This window comes from Pectinophora gossypiella, chromosome 16 (genome assembly GCF_024362695.1).
Source record: "Pectinophora gossypiella chromosome 16, ilPecGoss1.1, whole genome shotgun sequence".
In the NCBI taxonomy this organism is placed as follows: domain Eukaryota; kingdom Metazoa; phylum Arthropoda; class Insecta; order Lepidoptera; family Gelechiidae; genus Pectinophora; species Pectinophora gossypiella.
The window spans coordinates 6540365-6562691 of NC_065419.1; the positions used below are offsets into that span (position 1 = coordinate 6540365).

The 22327-nt window shown below is 36.4% G+C and overlaps 1 protein-coding gene across 3 annotated transcripts in view; it reads left to right on the plus strand.

The window, feature by feature from the left end:
* The window catches only part of LOC126373549 (histone-lysine N-methyltransferase PRDM16-like), a 166004-nt gene that overhangs the window by 73488 nt on the left and 70189 nt on the right, over positions 1 to 22327 (plus strand). The window contains exon 1 of one of the 3 annotated variants that reach the window (XM_050019686.1): positions 20785 to 20868. The exons of the other annotated variants lie outside the window; for them this stretch is intronic. The gene's annotated coding sequence lies outside the window, so the exon portion shown is untranslated. Of the gene's footprint in view, positions 1 to 20784; positions 20869 to 22327 lie in introns of those variants that run through there. 3 annotated transcript variants of the gene reach the window in all.

Genomic DNA, 22327 nt, shown 5'->3' on the forward strand with positions numbered 1-22327 from the left:
CGAACCGCCCCGGCTTCGCTCGGGTGCAATGCTGAGGAAAAAATGAAATTCAGAATTCGTCAGTGCGTTGCATTTAGAATACTTAGTTTTATTATTATTGTTTTTATGATTTTGGTTTGCTTTTCTTTTTGTTTTGGATATTTTTTTTTGTCTGTGTACTTATTGATTTCCGTGTGGTTTTTGTCCTGTGTTAAATGTAATGTACCTGTCTGTCTGTGTCTGTGATGTCCGGAAGTAATAAATGTTTCTTTCTTTCTTTCAAATTATTTACATTAAAAACCTCAGAAATAACAGTATTTCTCCACTATTTAATGGATGTTATTATACATATAAACCTTCCTCTTGTATCACTCTATTTATTTTAAAAAACCTCATCAAAATCCGTTGCTTAGTTTTAAAGATTTATGCGTACATAGGAATATAGGGACAGAAAAAGCGACTTTGTTTTATACTATGTAGTGATTTACGTCAAATACCCTATTATTTCTAGAGACTATTAAAGGTAAGTTCTTTTCTGACTTGTGCTTCTGCCTACTTCAATAATGAATTACAAGCGTAAATATGAACGTACTGTACACTTTATATACTTCGTTCGTCAACGTGTACATTGTTAGCGAATGTACTGAAGCATCAAATGCTGTGCAGCAAATAAATCGAATGCGAACATCGATATGGGTGACTTTGAATCGATTCTCTTCCCGGTCGTTAGGATTGTCATTAACTGCAGCTATAAACCAGTCGCGGTCGCGGGCGCGGAATGTGCGCCTGAGCACGATCGACGGCGATAAACTCGCTCGCTGTCTTCGCGATAAGGCCGCATTGTACTGTGATTCTAATTTAAAAAATGTCAATTTTTTAAACAAACTTTCAACCCCTTTTTATATCTTTGGGGTTTGAATTTCGAAAAATTTCATAATAAATAAATTAGTAAATAAATAAATAAATCATACCGAGCAGCTTCATCCTAAAAGGAACACCCATGCAAAATTTAGGGCTTCTGACATTTGTCGTTTATGAGATTTCGTGATTAATCAGTATTATATACTGTTGTTATAGAATGACAGCAGGACAGCAAGACAATATAGGCTTGTGTGAAAGAGACATTATCAGGAAACATTGTCCTATACTGACAGCTGTTATTCCACGGCCTCTGTGGTCCAGCGGTTCAACGTTGGGCTCACGATCCGGAGGTCCCGGTTCAAATCCCGGTGGGGACTTATCACAAAAAATACTTTGTGATCCTTAGTTTGGTTAGGACATTACAGGCTGATCACCTGATTGTCCGAAAATAAGATGATCCGTGCTTCGGAAGGCACGTTAAGCCGTTGGTCCCGGTTACTACATACTGATGTAAGGGAGTAATCGTTACGTGAGCCATGTCAGGGGCCTTTGGCGGCTCAATAATAACCCTGACACCAGGGTTGCAGAGATTGTTAATCCACCTCATAACCCACACAATAGAAGAAACTGTTATTCAAATCGGGCTATATTTAATGACGTATAGAACATACAAGTCATTTTTCCGATGTCACATCCAATTTATCACATTAAATAAATATATTATGTTATTGTATTCTAATACTTCATAAAGTACCAACGTGTAGCAGCCCTAAGACTACACACAGTCCATAAAAATGACACGCACTCAACAGTTTGCAGCCACTGTTATTGTTATTAGCCATGACTGTTATCTATGATGGGAAGACAAAAAATACGCGATAATTATGATTTATTAAATCCGGTTGTCACAATTATTAAACACGAGTATATATCTATATATTATGCATTTATTTGATACTCTGTCCTCGTGAACTGGACTTCTGTTATCGCTCGTATAACAGAAGTCCAGCTCGTATTTTTCCATCCTTTCATCCGTTTCGTGCTAATTCCTTTTCTCTTATTAAAAGTATCAGGTAAAGAAAAGGGACAAATCATATAATGTTAAGAAATACGTGCCCGTTAATCATCTGACCCTCAATCTGCTTTAAACAAATACTTAACATTATTGTCAACTGACATACTTTATATTAAACGTCAATACGAAAATAATAAAATCAACAATAAAAAAACGTCGTACTAATTGTTACTTTATTCATAATTAGCTGTTCAAAGGGGAAATGCTTTGGAGATGTTTTTCCATTTGTAGATAACTGTATGTTGTTTTGTGTTTAAGAACTAATTTTAAGGTTAAAGATAATAAAAATAATTGAAAATAAAATAAATAATTAATTAATTAAGTATAATTAAAAACGAAAGTAAGTCATAAATATAAATGAGTTTGTTTTTTAGACATCTTAGACTGGCTTCTATTTCTAGATTAGCGTGTAATAATTTATCTTTGACCCAGGCAACTACCCAATTGGGTCGTGTATTAGGTTCAAGATAAATTATGTAATTCGGATTACTAAATAAAGACAGATTTAAAACCAAGGAAAAACATTTTTTTTCTATTTTACTTATTTATGAATTTTAGTCAAGAAAAACGTAATAATAAGTCCGACATTTTATCACGTTTTTCTATGACGTCACCGTGTGCTTTTTCATACAAATTCCATAGTAATTTCGTGTTTTGACGTTTAGTAAATAGTAACTGATTTGACTAGTTGAAAATTATCCTATTATAAAGGCGGTCAAAGTTGACATCTTCACCTTTATGTGTCTTTCCATCTGGTTCGACCGTGTGTAAGGTTTGTAATAAGCGCCGCTGTTCTCTCTCTCAACTTTTATGTCTTTCTCCATTCGTTGCGGAGCCTAATTAAAACCCACACTTTGTCTGAGACACTCCTATTACAGGTTATAACGATGTTTCTCTAAGTATACGACTGTAAACGAAAACGTACTAATGATTAAGTTGGATCTCCGTTGTTACTTAGTAAATGTTTTTGGGTTAGTTCACCATTATTTCTTTCGATGCTAGGACTTTTGTTCAATCTTTCTTCAACTATTATTATTGGTTGGTGGTAGGACTCGCAGAGGAATACCTAGAAGGACGTCTCTCTCTCTCTCTATTTAAGAGCTGCGCTCTTGTCGGTGGAGTAATCGCCATTCCTCTCTTCTTCCCGCCAAAACCTTCACCTCCCGATACGACACGACCTGCACCTTCTCTTTTATTTGTTTCATAGAAAGACGTACATTGACCAAATTCGAGGATGGTTCAAAGGTTCAGTACGATTTACTCTGAACCGGCGTAAGTGTATGAAAAGTTTGAAGATTGTGGAGGAAGCAAGAGAAGTTCGAAGGAAATGGAATTCCATAGTCTCTGCTTACCCCGGTGGGATATAGGCGTTAGTTTTTGTATATATGTGTTGTAGGTATTAGGTATTTAACATGCGTTATTTAAATGGAAATACAGAATGCACCGCCATGTACCTAAGATACTCGTGAACCACATAGGGGCGACGCGTGCAACAGTTTTACATGAGGGCCACCAATTACAAGCAATACCAAAACCATCGGTTGAAGTGCCATCATTATCTGGAGACCCCCAGAGAAAGCTAACTCTTACCCCGTGGTCGGTAGGCGGAAAATCCTATGAAATATTCACGGGTTTTTGGAGACAAGTGGAGTGAGCAATCCTCGAGGACTGGGTAGTGGTACCTATGGGGTTGGGACATAGTTAAAGCGTTTAGGTCGAGGGTCTCAAGTGCCAGCAGCCTTTTGTGGGAGTTTCTATCGTTTGGGGCTATTTTATCAATTCGAAGGGGAGCTTAGTATTTCGTTTTGACAACCCTCTGACGATGCGAGTAAGTACATGGAAATTGACGGAACTTAAACGGATTTTGGTCGTGTGTATTTGTGCTTGCTACGCGGTCTCTCTCTCTCTTTATTTAAGAGCTGCGCTCTTGTCGGTGGAGTAATCGCCATTCCTCTCTTCTTCCCGCCAAATCCTTCACTACACCACTTTGTTTTGCTACACGGTAAGGTTAGGTATTTCATTATGTAATAATGTTTTAATTTAACATCAAAAGCAATGGATTAATGTAACGTCCTGCCAGAAACGTGTTTATTTTAAAACTGTTTGAGGCATTTTAATTAGCGGCTCAATAATAACCCTGAGACCGGGGTTGCTGAGCTTGGTCATCCACCTCGCAACCCACACGATAGAAGAAGACCGAGCCTTCTGTTAGACCAACGGGATAGTCACCCTTCCGCCTTCTGAAGCATGGATCATCTTACTTTCGAATAATCAGGTGATCAGCCTGTAATGAAAGAAAGCTCGGTGAGGTGTGGGTACTTACTTAGTACATCATGAGCAAAATCATGTACCCACTTTAGAACCCTGTCGCACTATCATATTTGACATTTAATGAGGCTTACGGTTTAAATTGACAAAAAAGTTAATGTGACATGGTTGCAAAGTGTATACATATTAGTACTCTTGACCGTACATGTTGTGATGGATGTAAGACTACACCATTTGGGACTTAGTTGTGAGCTTATGTGCATGTGTGTGTGTGTGACTAAAATAAATGAAAACATTATTTAATATCCCAGCTTCGTATACCCTATTAAGAATAAAGGGCGTGAATTTACGTATGTAGTCTATAAGAGCACGTATAAAGGATGTAAAAGCAAAAACGTCGACAGCCAATTAAGGGTCCGTCCGTTTATATCTTGGAATCTCGCGTTAAATTTAAAAATAAGTGCATGCTCCGGCGCAGATGTGCCGGCCGCATAGCCTACTGTAACGACTACATAAACGCACTGAAGCGTAATCACACTGATTGGATAGCTATTTCTGATTTAATAGGATTCGCGTATTTAGATACTAAGTTACGGCCGTGGTAGCATTCGCAACAATGCATCGTGCGCACACTCACGAACTGAACTCGTTTTAATGTTTCAGCCGTGAAATTTTCGATAATTGTCGTATTTCTTTCACTATTCGTCACACTACGATCTATTTTTGCCTTAGCTATCGAAAATGTTGAAACGCGTGAATATAACAAAGTATTTCAATGTGCATTAATTTAACCATTTTTGCTGGTTATTGGAAAGTTAGGGATTAATATTGATAACCTTTATGTAACATCATCATGACTGTCTAGTATGTTATTATTTACATGCCTATGACATTTAGGTGTTAATTTCATCTCATTATTTACAATTGGGGAGTTTTCAATGTGTCAAATCAGTTACTTCTTACTAAATGTCGACGTTTTTCTATGTGACGTCATAGAAAAACGTCACAAAATGTGCCTCTTATATTATTACATTCTTCATTATTAAAATTCATAAATAAGTTAAATAGAAAAAAGAAAACTACTCATGTTTAAGCAAATAAATTATCTTTATCTTTATCTTTAAAAAGTACTTAGGTATATTGTCACCTTTAGATCTGTCTTTATTTAGTAATCAGAATTTCATAATTTATCATTGACCTAGGAAACTATCCATACATCATAACACTATCACAGTATCTTCTTTTAAATATTTTTTCACCGTTCCCACTTAATTTAAGTACTTTTTACAAGACGTATTGGACGCATAGATTTCCTGCAAATGGTATAAAGTACTTGGACGGGCAAATGGGGAGTGGCTCTCATCCGGTTCAAAATTTAAGACAACAGGCTTGAGGGTACATAGTTGAGCGCGAAGCTCGGTTCAGGGCGTTGGCTTAGAGGATTATATTTGAAAGAATTAATCGACTCTAGTGGGCCGATAGCGAAAACCGGCGAATGAGGGGTTCTTCGGTATCCCAAGTACGATTTCAATGTGATAAAGTATTTTCATAATAAATCTATTAATAACCTAACTAAATATTATTTCAAACAATAAAAAGCTCCATAAAGTGATTGAGAGAAAATCCGAACAAAACGCGTATCTTTCCCCATCGATTCTCTAAACGACGAAGGGGAAGAAACAAAAAGCACAAAAACGGAAAACAATGGCGAATGTTAATACCAGTGTATAGCCATTACCCGACATGGGAAGAGGCCTGTGAATCATTGTAAATGAAGCGGGAATTTATTTTGTTTATGTCCTTCACGGCAGCTGTGGTTTCATTTATAGTACATCAGATATAGATCACATACAAGATTTAAGTTTGGGTGTGACAACTCTCTTATCACATCAACATTTATTGAATTTTGTACTGGGTGAGAGCCCTTTGCGCTCTCCATTTGTCCGACTAAGTAGTTAATGCCATATGCGACAAATCTACGATAAGTCACGTCAAAGAAAACCTAAGTGAAATATGTCTAAGGGATAGTGTAGAGAACAAGGTTGAGTCAAAATAGAAGATGGCGAAAAAATATTTAAAAGAAAATACCGTGGAAAGTCATTAGATAGATTAAATAGTTATGTTAGATAATCACATCACCGTAGTAAGACATCACGTCAAAAAGTACTACAGGAGAAGAAAACACCGAACCTCAAAAACAGATGCTACATGAGCCGTATTAAAAAAAAAAGTTTTCGGAATTTGAAAAATGTAACATGAAATTTTGTTGAAGATATACCTACTTAGAGAAGACCACAAAACACTCGAAGATAATCAAATCGCAATATCGCATAACGTTGTTCTAACTAGCTTATCCAATGTTCGGAACGCCGGGAGCTACAGTCCCCGGATACCCGGCTAAGCGCGTGTCTGGTCCGGTGTACCCGCCCGCGCCCGAGGCTATATGAAATTAATTTCAAGACCAACCAAAATTGTGTACATTGCTTACGCTATGTTGGGAGTGGGTATCTGAGCTTTCATTTGCAGTATTTTAGCTGCATTAACGTTGTTATACTGCTGATTTAAGTAGTCGTTACGAAGGTCAATGACCTTGCTTATCGACCCTAGGGTTAGAATTACTATTGAGCCGCTAAATGCCCCTGATAAGGTTCATGTTGTTAGTGTTAGATTTTTTTTTATTTGACGTGACTTATTGTGGATTTGCCGCAGATGGCATTAACTACTTGGCCGGACAAATGGGGAGTGTTGAGGGCTCTCACCTGGTACAAAGTTTAAGACAACTGGTCTGAGGGTGCCCTGTTGTTACATGAGAAACGACTAAACTTAAAGTAAATAGTAGTCAGGACCGACTGTTCAAATGTCAGCGGCTTTCACCAGGGTGGATGAAGTTGGTAATCCACCTACAACTCACACAAAAGAAGAAGGAATAGGCAAGCGTATTCTATCTTCTAAAAATATTAAAAGGTTCAGGCTTTCCTATAGCGATGATAATTTAACTACCACTAACAGAAAATAATCTTTTTACATACATACATAAACTCACGCCTATTTCCCACCGGGGTAAGCCAGATACTATAGAATTCCATTTGCTTCGATCCTGACACACTTCTCTTGCTTTCTCCACATTCATCAATCGCTTCATACACGCACGTCGGTTCAGAGTAGATCGTATTAAACCTTTAAATAATATTTTTACTCGTTCTAAAATCAAATCCAGTTACCACGTCCCTCTAACAACTCACTCCGGCGTAGGTACATAGCTACAGGATGTTTACATTACGCCCGCCTCCGCTGTATTATCCACAGATACCGTTCTGTCTACCGCTTAATGTTGTCACACCATGTATTTTTGATTAGCTCCATCACCAGAGGGCGGTAACATAATCTCGTGTTGAACGAATTTTAAATCGCGCTATGATACTTGTATTAAGTCTTTTATGCTTTTGAAATGGTAAAATTAACATACTTTATTGCACAAAAAGAACATACAACACAGAATTATATAAATTATTCGAAAAGTAGGCAGCATAATTGTTAAATAAGTAATTTCTTCGAACTTTGAACAACAAAATGATAATACGATTTATCTAGTCGATCTGAAAACATAACTATCGGATGTCATGTGTCTAAGCACGACAATAACTAGGTAGTTTATAAATTCTATGATAATGAATTAAACAAAATAAAATGATTTCGCTTCTGTGGTATAACATTTTACGCACAGAAACAAAAGAGATATACTGACATATAATGTCGCCATACAAGGGAGTGCCCTTAAGGTTAAAACTAAGCTAGTTGTCATTGCGACTAACCTCTCCACAAAGCCGCAGGACAAAACGCCCGACGCATTTCTCAACCATGCAAACAAAAGACGATCGCGGTCGTGCGCCGCCTTCGATAGATTTGAAAGCTAATGCACGGAGTCAAAGTTGACAGCGCCCACCCTACAGCCAGACACCCACATAACCGCACATGTAGAGACGGGCCAAGGCTTTTAAGAGGCCGAGAGAGTGGAGAGTGGTGTAGCGATCGGCTCGGCTGCTCACCCCGCGACAGTAAAAAATATGAGCATCCCCTCCCCCTGCGCCATCTTGAAAAACTTTGTCACTTGTAGCCGCAAATCGATCTGTGTCTACGAGCTACGCCGTAGCGACCTTCTCAACGCGCGACTTGGTAAATGTATTTTTTTATTCGTGTTGTATCGAGATTGTACACGTGGTTTTATAAAGTCAAGATTGTTTGACAGTTCTGTAATTGATAAATGGAATCTTACGACGTGAAATTAATGGAATTCAGACACTTTACTTTTTACAAATGTAGAATAGAAAATAACGTTTAAAAAACGAATATAAAATAACGTTTTTATTCAGTATTATTATTGTCATATGTCAAGTTATATTCAGTAGGTACTTAATACTAATAAACGGCCTCTGTGGTGCAGTGGTTGAGCGTTGAGCTCACGAAACGTAGGTCCTGAGTTCGATTGCCAGTGGGGACACGTCTTACAAAAAACACTTTGTGAAGCTGTGTCTGGTTTGGTCAGGACATTGCAGGCTGAATTCAACCAATTATCAGTAAAATAAGATGATTCCGTGCTTCGGAGAGCACGTTAAGTATGTACTCGTTACTTACTTGAGCCATGCCACGGGCGTTAACCCACCGCCAGGGCTGGTGAGGTCGTTATCCCCCAGACGAAGAAAAGATGAATAGGTTCTAATACTGTCTCAAACTATGCACTATTATTGTTCTACTCGCTTAGATAAAATATACTAAATTGTAGTCAGTGAAAAAGTATTTATTATAACCACAAATAATATATTAAACATATTTCTCCGTTGTAAGCATAAGATGTAAAGGGTACGAACATGATAATTACTCGCCAACCATTGTGAGTTCCCTTGCAAAATGACTTTTAATAATAATAATAACAGAACACTTTATTGCACACACATACCTTGACTTTTATTGTCATTGAAATGATAATCGCTAAACGGATTGTGAATTATTCACATGACTACCTTGACAAAACAGATACGCCCTGTGGCTATTCTTTCATAAAAAATGTACATCAAAATTTAAACTTTAACTCAGTGTTTTGAGAGGTACTTTTCGCGTGTAGAATGTATGGTTGTTTTTAAAGAACTTCATACAAAATAGGGTCACCTAAGGGCCTCAGCAGGTGACCTTACAATTCGATGGTAATGTCTAGTTAGTTCAAAAGTCAGTGAATAGAAGTTGAATATGGAATACCTTAAAAAGCAGATGGAATCACACACATGTACTGATTGGTTGAGAACTGAGAATGTTTTTTTTATTTTTAGTTGTAACTGGCACGTTATAAACGAGTTCAGACGTAAAAATAATTTAGCAGTTTAAAATCAGAACGCAATAGCAGAAAAATTGGATCACGAAGTCCATATTTCACTTATAAATAGATAAAGTTTCGTGATCACAATGGCGGTTGATTAGGACTATCTATCCGCATATTCTTTAAAAAAAAAATACCCTTAATCTTTTGTATCACAAGGTCAAGGAAAGGATCAACCCTTTTGACATCTCTATAAAGACAGGTAGGTAGAGAAGGGAGAAGATAACTTTAATAATGTCATTGTCAAAGGGTTGCGCAAAATTAGTGTCGCATTGAAAATATCCGTGACTCGCGGGTTGAAACGACCTCTATAACGAACCGTGCGAAATTGCAGACAAAAGCGGAAAAGTTGCAAAAAATACACTTTTTATGGTAAAAAATGTATAAAAAAGTGAAAGGGTGGCATAGCATGACCCCTAAGCGGGTCTTATTTTGATCATGTAATCATTTTTTATTTTACGGTTTTGCTCAATGGTGAGTTTTGTTTTTTTTTAACTCTTTATCGCTTTCATAAATTGGAAGACGTTATCAAGTGTTACCTTTATCAATTCTCTTTCTTATGCAACGAATCGATTTAAATCTATGCATACAGTTTATGTAAAAAGGCTGCAAATTACTATTTAAATTTTCAGTTTCGTGACTCTTATTTAAATAATTTAATATCTTATTATTATTATATTATTTAAATGTTATATCTAATGGACCTCCGTGGTCCAGTAGTTGAGCGCTGGGCTCACGATCCGGAGGTCCCGGGTTCGATTGCCCGTGGGGACATATCACAAAAATTACTTTGTGGTCCCTAGTTTGGTTAGGACATTACTGGCTGATCACCAGATTGTCCGACAGTAAGGTGATCCGTGCTTCGGAAGGCACGTTAAGCCGTTGGTCCCGGTTACTATTTACTGATGTTAGTAAGTAGTCGTTACATGACCCATGTCAGGGGCCTTTGGCGGCTCAATAGTAACCCTGACACCAGGGTTGATGAGGTTGGTACTCCACCTCACAACCCGCACGATAGAAGAAGAATGTAAAAGCTGGACCAAAATCTTAAGTACAGTCATGAGCAATATAATGTACTCACTTTAGGACTCTGTCGTACAGTTCAATTTGTCAGAAAAGTTAATGTGATATGGTACCAAAGTGGGTACATATTAATGATCGTGACCGTACTATAGAGTATTACTCTAAACCTTATTTGGTAAATCATTTATGAAAATACCAGTACTTACAAATATTAATAAACGTAGCCTTATTAAACGTTTAGTCCTTATACCTCATTGCTTCAAAGACTTTGATTATTATCAGGCCATCTTTTGTCCTTCGCATGTTCAGGGGTTGAAAACAATTGGTTCGCAGATTCGATTCTGACTTCGACAAAATGTCCGGATGCTTTTATTTTGTTAAGGGCTTCGTCTAGTGAATTGCGTTTGTTCTTTATAATATACAGGACGTTTATTTGTATAAAAAACACATACATTTGAAAACCTATGCCCGTAATCCTTATTAGGGTAGGCAGGTTCACGAGTAATTAAACTACAATCTTTAATGCTGGTGTCTGAAGATAAATTATTGATGTCATCATCATCATCAGCCCATTAACGTCCCCACTGCTGGGGCACGGGCTTTCCCTATGGATGGATAGGGAGATCGGGCCTTAAACCACCACGCGGGCCCAGTGCGGATTGGTGGTTATTAACGACTGCTAATGCAGCCGGGACCAACGGCTTAACGTGCCTTCCGAAGCACGGAGGAGCTCGGGATGAAAACATTTTTTTTGTGGTCACCCATCCAATGACCGGCCTTTGCGAAAGTTGCTTTACTTCAACAATCGCAGACCGAGCGCGTTAACCACTGCGCCACCGAGCTCCTCAAATGTATCGCAAAATATTGATGTATCGCCAAATATAAGCCTTTTTAAAAATCACATTTTTTGTTAAAAATATCTCTCAATTGGCTAGTTAGTTTCAATGCAGGTAAAAACTTATGGTCTACATTTTTACCTACACATACATTGACCTAATTAGGGATATCATTAGAAAGGGACGTTCGATCTACTCTGAACCGGCGTGCGTTTATAAAACGATTGATGTATGTGGAGGAAGCAAGAGAAGTCAGGATCGAAGCAAATGGAATGCCATAGTCTCTGCTTACCCCGGTGGGAAATAGGCGTGAGTTTATGTATGTCTATTTTTACTTGGATTGAAATTAATCGAAATAAATCAAGATTTTGTGAAGGAAAATCACATCTATGTGTATGTGAAAAAGGCGCGAAAGAAGAAGTGTTTGTTATCTAAAGGATTTTATTTTTCTGATCATGAGACGAAATATTTTAAATTCGCATACTCAAATACCTACCTACCTAATGTTGAATTCATACACACTGTATAAACAACCACACAAACTAAGAAGTAGAGCATTAATTTAACTTAAACTTTTGTTTATTGACGACTTCTGTAGTCACTCTAGCACGCAAGTCCTGCCAATACGATATGCACCCAACCCTAATTGTAATAACCTGGAAATTTCTTTGGCAAGGCGTTCCAAAGGTAAGGGTAGGAAAGAATAGATATGGGGTACTGGTAGGAATTCTTTTTCTTTTGATTGTGAGGTACGTAACGGACCCTAACGTATATTTGGACAGCAATTTGAGAGGTCTGAAGTGGGCCGAGGTTTATAATTACGATAATTTGACGGCAGATGAAGTCTAATTGATGTGAATCAAGACTGGTGGGAATTTGGTATATGTACTTGTGTGTGTGGTTTTGTAGACGTATAGCTACGGATACGGCTTGTCCCGGCTATTAGCCATAAAAAACACCTACACCAACCCGCAGTGGAGCATCGTGGTGGAGTTCAAATTCAAAATTCAAAAATATCTTTATTCAGTTGGTAACATAGTTACACTTTGAATCGTCAATTTTTACATAACGAACGTCTCATCCGCCTAAAACTAGTGCACCTTCTCACAACCTGTATAGCCGGGGAAAAGAAGCTGCAAGAAAAACCTCGGCACAGGGCCCTAGACGTTCTTTAAAAAAATAAAAATTAACATGAAATATATATAGTACGCTCCACATCCCCTCCGGTTGAATATAAAAAGGTCTGTGTAAAGCAGTGGGACGTATATAGGCTGGTTATGTTATGTTAGACGTATAGCTAAAAGTAGTAGTAGAGTAGTAAAAAATATAGTTTAAGGCAATTCTCACACTGCTGCTGATTCTCGCGTGGATGCGACGCGGATCCATTTTCTGTGTGTTAGACTGTGCGTGTTTTCTATACAAACGGAGATAGTTACAAGCAACGGAAGAACACGCATTCACGCGCCACGCTGCATCATGCGGGGCAGTGTGAAAATCGCCTAAAAACTAAACCCCGATTACGGAAAAATGTCTCTCTAAAACAAGATAATTATGTACATCTACTTACTTAATAAATAAACAACTGTGAATTTGTATTGGCTCGCCCTATTATGGATTATAGGCATGTGTTTATATAAATATTTATACTACTTCATATCTTCACAAAAAAATATAAATAGCAATGAATTGTAAACAGCACTGGCTGGCGGAGTTTTATTAAAAACGTGATGAGCACTCCGTGATATATGGACACGAAACTCGTATGCTGCAGCGGGGCTCGCGAATAGGGTAGTTTCCAAATAGTCAAATTAGTTACTTTTTACTAAACGTCAAAACACGAAAGTACCATAGAATTCGTATGAAAAAGCAACCTGTGACGTCTAAGAAAAACGTGACAAAATGTCGCACTTATTATTACATTTTTCATTATTAAAATTCATAGATGAGTTAAATATAATAAAGGAAACGGTTTTTGTTTAGATCTGCCTTTATTTAGTAATCAGAATTTCCTAATTTATCTTTGACTTAGGGAACTACGGTTTGTGTGAGATTATATAAAAATATATTTATCAAGGCAATAGATCATTTTAAATTTTATTATTCTATTTATTAGAAAAGAAGTCATAATAATCTGATGAAAAAAAAAATGTAAAAGCAGTAGTATTTTCACACTTTAGTATTAAATATGTCACTGGTATTATTGTTTTGACATTATTCGTTTTCGTAAATATAATCTTCAATCTTTAAAGCTGCATCGATTTTGCGAAAGTTTTAAATAAAATTAATCTTAGTCGGTAATTGACTAAAATTATAATTTAAACAACAATTCTCGAACCCCATAACCCAGATACCTACATACAAGCCAGCCCCATAAAAGTGCGACAGAAAAATATCGTTTTAAATGGCGCAATTTTTCACGGATCACGCCGCGCCGCCTGCGCCGAGATCCGACGAATGATTTACTGGCGTCGAATGTATGTGATATCTCCTTTATTAGTACAGGACATTTTACAATTAACAGCTTGTTTGTGAGTTTTTTTACTCATACGTACTTTACAGTACGTATAGACATATTAAGGCTATTAATTTACAGTGGTCAGAAGACAATTTCTATTTTTTTTTTCAAAAATACTGCCTCTTTGGTTGGATAAGTGCTGGCTCGCAACCTCGAGGACCGAGACTCCATTTCCGATGGGGAAAATAAAAAAAAAAAACAGTTTGTCAGACTGTCCCTAGTTTGGTCAGGAATTTGCAGGCACAAATCTGAAAAATGATTCCTTATTCTGTAAAGACAACTTGTAGCCGCTTTTGATACGAAGTGATCAGTTTTTGTTTTGACGTGACTTATTGTAGATTTGCCGCAGATGGCATTAACTACTTGGCCGGGGAGCCCTGAAGGCTCTCTCCAGGTACAACGTTTAAGACAACAGGCCTGTGGGTGCACACTGCGCACCATGGTGGCTTGACGGTGACTTGCTAGTTTGAACTAAAGATGTACCGAATTATCTACAGGTAGGAGACTGATAAAAACTAACAGTGCAGACACGTTTTAAACTATATCTTATCTTGGGAATTAGCAGAAAATAAGTCTTGACGGGTGTTCAATTTATCCGTTTAATTCGATAACATAACATAAGCTCAGGATTATATCTCATTTGTCGTACAGAGGCACATCCATCGCAAGATGAACCAAGTACCCACACCTCTCCGTATATAATGGTCGAACCAGTGTTTGTGAAAACTACACTTAACACGTTCACTGTGTAACTGAAAATTAAATATCAACCCCCTCACGTGCAATGTTATTTTTCGATAAACAAATTTGAATTTAAGTACATGCACACACTATGGCAAGAAAAAATGTGCCCCACATATGGGACATGCACGTATGCACGTGCACCATATATGGTTCATACACAGTGAACGTGTTAGGATTGGTTATAGTAGTCTAGTCTATAGCTTGCTTCCGTGACATGCGCATTGTATAGTTCTCGGTTAACCGAGTGTCCCCAGGTGTCTTTGGCAGGAATGATATACTAATTAAAAGAAGGGGAAGGCCTTTGCCCAGCAGTGGGACATCATTAGGCTACAGAAAAAAAATCATCACATCACTAATTTAAGAGTCACGCTCTTGTCGGTGTAGCATTCTTCATGCTACTTTTTAGGGAAAACTAGAGCAGTGGTTTCCCTCTTGCCTTCTGCCTTTTTATTTGATATATTAATTCTAATTTATAAAAGAATATGTTATCACGGTAACATATTTGTCTAAATACATCTATACAATACTATCCATAGTACTCATAGTATCCATAGTTCTACTATCTATAGTATAATCCGCATAATCTGATAGCGATATAGGGTTATACCAGTTATGCATATCATTTGAGGTGTGACGTCACAATGTTGGTGACAAGCCCTTTGATGTACTGGTGCCGACAGTTACAGGTGACGTAGTAGTTAATTGAATTAACTGCGCTCTGTACTTGTTGGTAATATTGATGTATGTATGCATATTGTTATATAAAGCACTACTCGTCATCTGGTGAAGGTCGCAGGAAGCCGTTGGATGCGGGCAGCGCGGGACCGATCGTCGTGGAGATCCTTGGGGGAGGCCTATGCCCAGCAGTGGGCGTCGTACGGCTGATGATGATGACTCGTCATGAATATAAGAGCCGCGTTCGTGTCGGTGTAGCATTCTCCATTCTTGTCTATTAAGGACCAATTCTTTGCCTTATAATACAAGGGGGATTAAAATGGCCACATCGAAGCAATTCATCTAAGAAAGTAATATTACTATTTGACATTTGTTTGCATTGCGCACTTACTTTTAATATGCGCAAATGTCAAATTGCAATATTGCTTTTTTAGATGAATTGCTTCGATGTGGCTAATGGCCATTTTATACCCCAAGGCCTTCGCCTTCTCTTTGATTAGTTCCACGCAAGCTCTTCTTGGTCTTCCCCTTTCTCTCTTTCCTTCTATCAAATTGTGGAGCTGTCATTCAAATTCTTTCCTCTTCTGCGTGTGCATTTAAGGATATGTAACCGAAATTGACCATTGAATCTAAAGTTCCATTCGATTCCAAATTAGAAAACAAACTTTTCATAATTGACACGCAGCGTGCTGGAGTATTTCAGTAGTATGCATGCTGTTTATTATCTGTTGTTATCTGAACGCAAAACTTAGTATGTATTCGTACTTATCTACGCGAACTACAATAAGGTGCCTATCTGCCTCGTCACTTTGTGGAAATAAAGTAAAAATATTATAAAGTATTCGCTTACCTAGTTTAAATACAATATTGCATCTTATCAAAAACTTCTTATCGTATCTCACAAGGCCCTAATAAATAGTCTTACGAGCAATTTTCAATGACATCTTATCATTGGGCATAAGAGCGATGCCACACGGCGTGTTGTGGCGCCGTTGCGACGTCGAAGTGTTACCATTCCATCGTTTTACATAGTCTGTACTAACGACGACAAATTGGCATTTCACTGTCAGCATCTCTTGCAAAGATAATCATGATTGATTGGTGAAGATTTTTTTTGTATTGCACCATTCCGCGTCTCCAATTCATGGCAGAAATTGCTGCTTAGCATAAAGGCCGCGTATTGTGTTAATTTTATCCGGTTGTTTCTGCCCTTTTTGTTATATGTGCAATAAAGAATTATTGATTGATTGAAGTACGTAGTAGTTAGCAAAACCCCACAAGTAGTTTTAGTCCGCTTAGTTTAAGTCCCGCGTATCTTATCATTGAGATGTTTCGGAGATTTACGCGACATTGATGTCATATCTGCTGATGATTACATGTGGATATGAACATCATATTTTATGAAAAAATGAACAGAAAGATAATACAATCGTCTCCATATTATTTGGCGGTTAGTTATAGTTGCACTTGCTTTTACTGGTTAATATTGTATATTTTACGAGTATAGTATATACAAGGTGTTAGTGACAACATAACGAAAATTTTGAGGGATGATTGATACCATAATTCTGAGTTGATATCAAGTGGAATTTTCCATCGCAAAAATATAAAATAGAAAATAATTAAAAAAAAAAACAAAAATAAATCATGAATTTTGCGACGGAAAATTCCACTTGGTATTAAGTCGGTCATCCCTCTTAGTATTCGTTACAATGTCACTAACACCCTGTATAGACAAAACAAAAGCTATCAAATTGGTAATCATATAAAATAGATAAATCCTATTGCATTTGTCACCTAAAATGACCAGTAAATTCTATCAAAATTTTGTCAGTCTCTTAAACATTTTCTTCCCCAAAATACTTTGATATAAAAAAAAAAGCGGTTGATCGTGTATTTGTCGGCAATATTGCGACCCCAAACTTAAAATTGAAATACTGGCACAAAGAGAAACTCTTATTGAAAAGTGGCTGCCGTGCTGTCAGGAAGAAAATTAGGATGTGACCCGTCAAAAACTTCAAACTCAGTGACAAAGCTTTAAAGGGATGGCGGGATGCCGCCCCCATCACACCTCTCATTATTTATCACATTGTCGCCAACATTAATGAAGAACTGTGACCCTCGTCAAATGATTTTTATTTTATAAAATAAAGCTGGCGGTTGGCAGTTTAATCATATCTTTGTATCTAAACTCTATTGTGGAAGAAAATTATTGTGTTGAACGTCTATTGAAATTAGAGTATGTTTTCATTACGAAAATCTGTCTCGTTCGTAATTGATTTAAATAATACGTAATAGTTTATTAACGATTTTTATAATACACAGCATAGTATCACGTCTTTAATCCTGAAGGGGTAGGCAGACGTATACAGTATATATGTCGCAGGGATATGATAAAAACGGGGATTTGCCACAAATCAGCTACATGTTTTAATAAGTGATTATTACAAATAGGCATATCATACGCAACTAAAATATTTTTTATTTTTAAAGAAATATTTGTTCATTCTTTCAAAAAAGAAAATTGTTCTAAGTAATGGTGATTTTTTATGTCAATATTTCCTTGTATTACACACACCTGATTATCATAATTATGTAGGTATATCTTACCAAATAAACCTTTAAAATATCAAAGCAAAATTATTTTTGTCATTTCACTGAACCAATTTAGGGATTTGTTCAATTCACTAGATTTGTTTAGAGAAAAGATAAAATCGTGTTGTTATTTTAACATCCTCCGTGATTTGATCAAATCCCTTAGGGAATTGATCAAATCCCCGTTTTTATCATATCCCTGCGACATATACACCCAGTCTTTGCAAGCTATGTTTAAGACCCATGTAATAAAGGAGCGACCTGATCCTGGGAACCACGTGACATCAATTATCTATGACACAAAAATTAATTAAAACTCATAAAGTCTTAGTCTATAATATAAAATACTAATGTATGTTTTATGCCACAGATGGCATTAACTACTTGGCCGGAAATTCCTGTCAACAAAACCGTAGTGACTTAATTAGCGCACAGACTTATCTGGTGTCATGGGTCACGAGGAAATAGCCTTTGTAACAGAACTACGTTCTAAACCATCATTATTGTGTGCACAAAAAGGCGCGGCGTAGACGTGAGACATTTTTGTCCTCGGAAATCTCAGGATTGTCCGCGGCAGACTGCCACATTGGGTCGAAAGTGCTATTGCAGGGACTTACGATTCAACTTTCGTTTATCACATATTTGATTATGCCAATAGATAGAGCTAATCAAACACAATAAATGTTATGTTAGGTAATTTTTTCCTAAAGTGTATACTTTGGTCAGAAAAAAACATTTTCTGTTTTTTTTGTATGAAACGTATCAAAGACAGTTAAATTTCTGCCAAGTCCATACCGATCCAGCCGCGAGACCTTATTTTCTGTAATCTTTGTCTAGTTGACTACTCAAATGCAAAATCAGCATCTGCCTAAAGTTGCAATTCTTTGAAAGAAATGGGTCAGAAAAGGACAAAAAATTCAACATTTCAAAATTCAGTTTTATGTTTTATTAATTTATTATAAGCTTAGTTCTATGTTAAATACTACACAGAAATACATTACAACACAAGTGACAAAGTTAAAATGAACAAAAAAATATTTTGAAGGTACCTACCCAGAACATTATAATTAATGAATAAATAACCTTTACTTATGTTTTTTCGTTATAAAATTTCTCAAAATTAATTAACTTCTATATATCACTATTGCTCGCCATAAATTGTGACAATACATTCTTACAACTCTTAATCATTGGTTACCTACATAAGTTTTAACAAAATAATAATATAATCTTAAGAGATAAACAAAAATATACTACTTAACTTGTAGAAAACAAAAGATATTAAATACAATAAAGTTAGCCATTATTTTAAAATGCTATTTACTTCACTATCACTAGAACTATCTTCTAAATTACTTATGTCTATAAATTCTATATCAGATTCAAGCGGATAATGCAGCAAAAGCTCTCTGGCTTCGGAAGAAAGAATCATTCCCTTTTGCTTTGTCATTCGAGGTCTAAGACTCGTTATCACTGGATCAGAAGACAATAGAAGATTATGCAAAATGTCTTCATTTGTCGCTGTCCTACTTATTTTTCTGGAATGGTTCTCTCTGTATTTCCGGAAGTCTTTGTTACGAGCTTCTGCTGCTTCTTCAGATAGTATTCCTATGGGCATAGCACCAAAATGTTTAATTATATCTACTCCATGGATCAATATCATTTAATGATCAAACATCTTTGCAGTGTTTATACAGTACTGAGAAAATTTTGAATTTTATCCATTTTTGGTGCTAGGTATAGGAAAACTATCTGAAGAAGCAGCAGAAGCTCGTAACAAAGACTTCCGGAAATACAGAGAGAACCATTCCAGAAAAATAAGTAGGACAGCGACAAATGAAGACATTTTGCATAATCTTCTATTGTCTTCTGATCCAGTGATAACGAGTCTTAGACCTCGAATGACAAAGCAAAAGGGAATGATTCTTTCTTCCGAAGCCAGAGAGCTTTTGCTGCATTATCCGCTTGAATCTGATATAGAATTTATAGACATAAGTAATTTAGAAGATAGTTCTAGTGATAGTGAAGTAAATAGCATTTTAAAATAATGGCTAACTTTTTGTATTTAATATCTTTTGTCTTTTACAAGTTAAGTAGTATATTTTTGTTTATCTCTTAAGATTATATTATTATTTTGTTAAAACTTATGTAGGTAACCAATGATTAAGAGTTGTAAGAATGTATTGTCACAATTTATGGCGAGCAATAGTGATATATAGAAGTTAATTAATTTTGAGAAATTTTATAACGAAAAAACATAAGTAAAGGTTATTCATTAATTATAATGTTCTGGGTAGGTACCTTCAAAATAATTTTTTGTTCATTTTAACTTTGTCACTTGTGTTGTAATGTATTTCTGTGTAGTATTTAACATAGAACTAAGCTTATAATAAATTAATAAATCATAAAACTGAATTTTGAAATGTTGAATTTTTTGTCCTTTTCTGACCCATTTCTTTCAAAGAATTGCAACTTTAGGCAGATGCTGATTTTGCATTTGAGTAGTCAACTAGACAAAGATTACAGAAAATAAGGTCTCGCGGCTGGATCGGTATGGACTTGGCAGAAATTTAACTGTCTTTGATACGTTTCATACAAAAAAAACAGAAAATGTTTTTTTCTGACCAAAGTATACACTTTAGGAAAAAATGACCTAACATAACATTTATTGTGTTTGATTAGCTCTATCTATTGGCATAATCAAATATGTGATAAACGAAAGTTGAATCGTAAGTCCCTGCAATAGCACTTTCGACCCAATGTGCTGCGGTCTGGTTTGCCCCGCCGCCTGCGCTTGGCGGACGTTTTGTTCTATCTATGCTTCATTAAATAAGTGTACAGCTTGTTTCGTGTGTGTTGTAATGTCTACGACCGACTACTAATCCTGGTATCGGGGTTATTATAATGACGTCATAGCGTATTTTCTTCAGTAAGTAGTAGCTAACGGTTTAAGTGTCTTTCAAAGCACAGAATCATTTTATTTTGCTGCCTGTAATGTCCTAACCAAAATAGGGATAGTGTTCGACATGTTTCAACCGGGAATTCATTTATTTATTTAGGTACATATACAGCAATATAAATATATAGGTGTAATTTTTTTCAGACAGATTTATAAAAAGAATAATTTGGTATATATGCTTGTCAATTACGTGAGTACAAAGTATATAAACAGTATATAAATACTAAACTACTTATATAAATATTAAAGATATTAACACATTTGTTATAGGTAACCAATTTTTACAAAATATACCTAAATGTACTTAGTATATTTTAATGCTTATGACATTTGTAGTATCGAGGAATCAAACCCAGGACCACGAATCACGAGCGCAACAGGCTGAGTACGCTCACGGACAAAGTCTGTCTGCCTACGTCCGCCGTCTGTACAACACCTAATCATCAATTTTATCATCACGCCGTCAACAACACATTAATTACGGGAAACATGTTAGTGTCCACCATTAAAATAACAGTTATCATTATTTTTAACTGACTATTTATCTTTACTCTTGTTTTATTGATAATTAATGTGATAAAAATAATTATTATTATCAGTTAAAAACGTTATGTAGGAATAAAAAGAAAAGTTGGTCAAACAGATATAACTTGATATCAATATCATAACTTGATATCAATATCAAAACTTGATATTGATATCTTCAACTGTAGTATACCATCAGTGAAGTGGAAATTGGCAAAAAGATGTTGGTAGGGAGTATCATGCGTTGTAATTACGTGATCGCAGGCATTTTTCTGCATGCAGATTTCTATCCCGGACATTGTGGGCGACTAGTTGATTTTTTCGTGAATTGTGTTTGTTATGTTTGTATAAGTAGGTTAGTTTATTTTGCTATCTATTGTTGCTGTATGACCAACATATACCGAAGTCTATCTGTGGAAACCTATAATTGTCTCTTTTGTAATTTATATTTATGTTTGATGTAGCTGTTGGTTTTCCTATAAATAAATAACCCTGAGGTCTAGTGAACAGCAACAAACCTGTTGCTGTTCACTAGATGTATTTTTATCACCCGAAGCATTGTCACTCTACCTACCTACTCTAGTAAAGGTTTAATCAGTGTAAAATTCAAAAATAATTCATGATCTCCCTAGAACAATTCCCGTTATTCCACAGGGTCCGCTTACCTAACCTGAAGATTTAACAGGACCGGTTTTTTACAGAGGCGACTGCCTGTCTGACCCTCCAACCCGCGAAGGGAAAACCAGCCCAATACTGGTTAGATCACATACCTCCGAAAATGCATTTCTCGGGAGTGTGGGTTTCCCTACGATTTTTTCCTTCACCGGTGAGCACGTGATAATAATTTATGACCCAAACATTGTTTAGGGCAGTGCTGGGATTCGAACCTGTGATCTCACAGTGA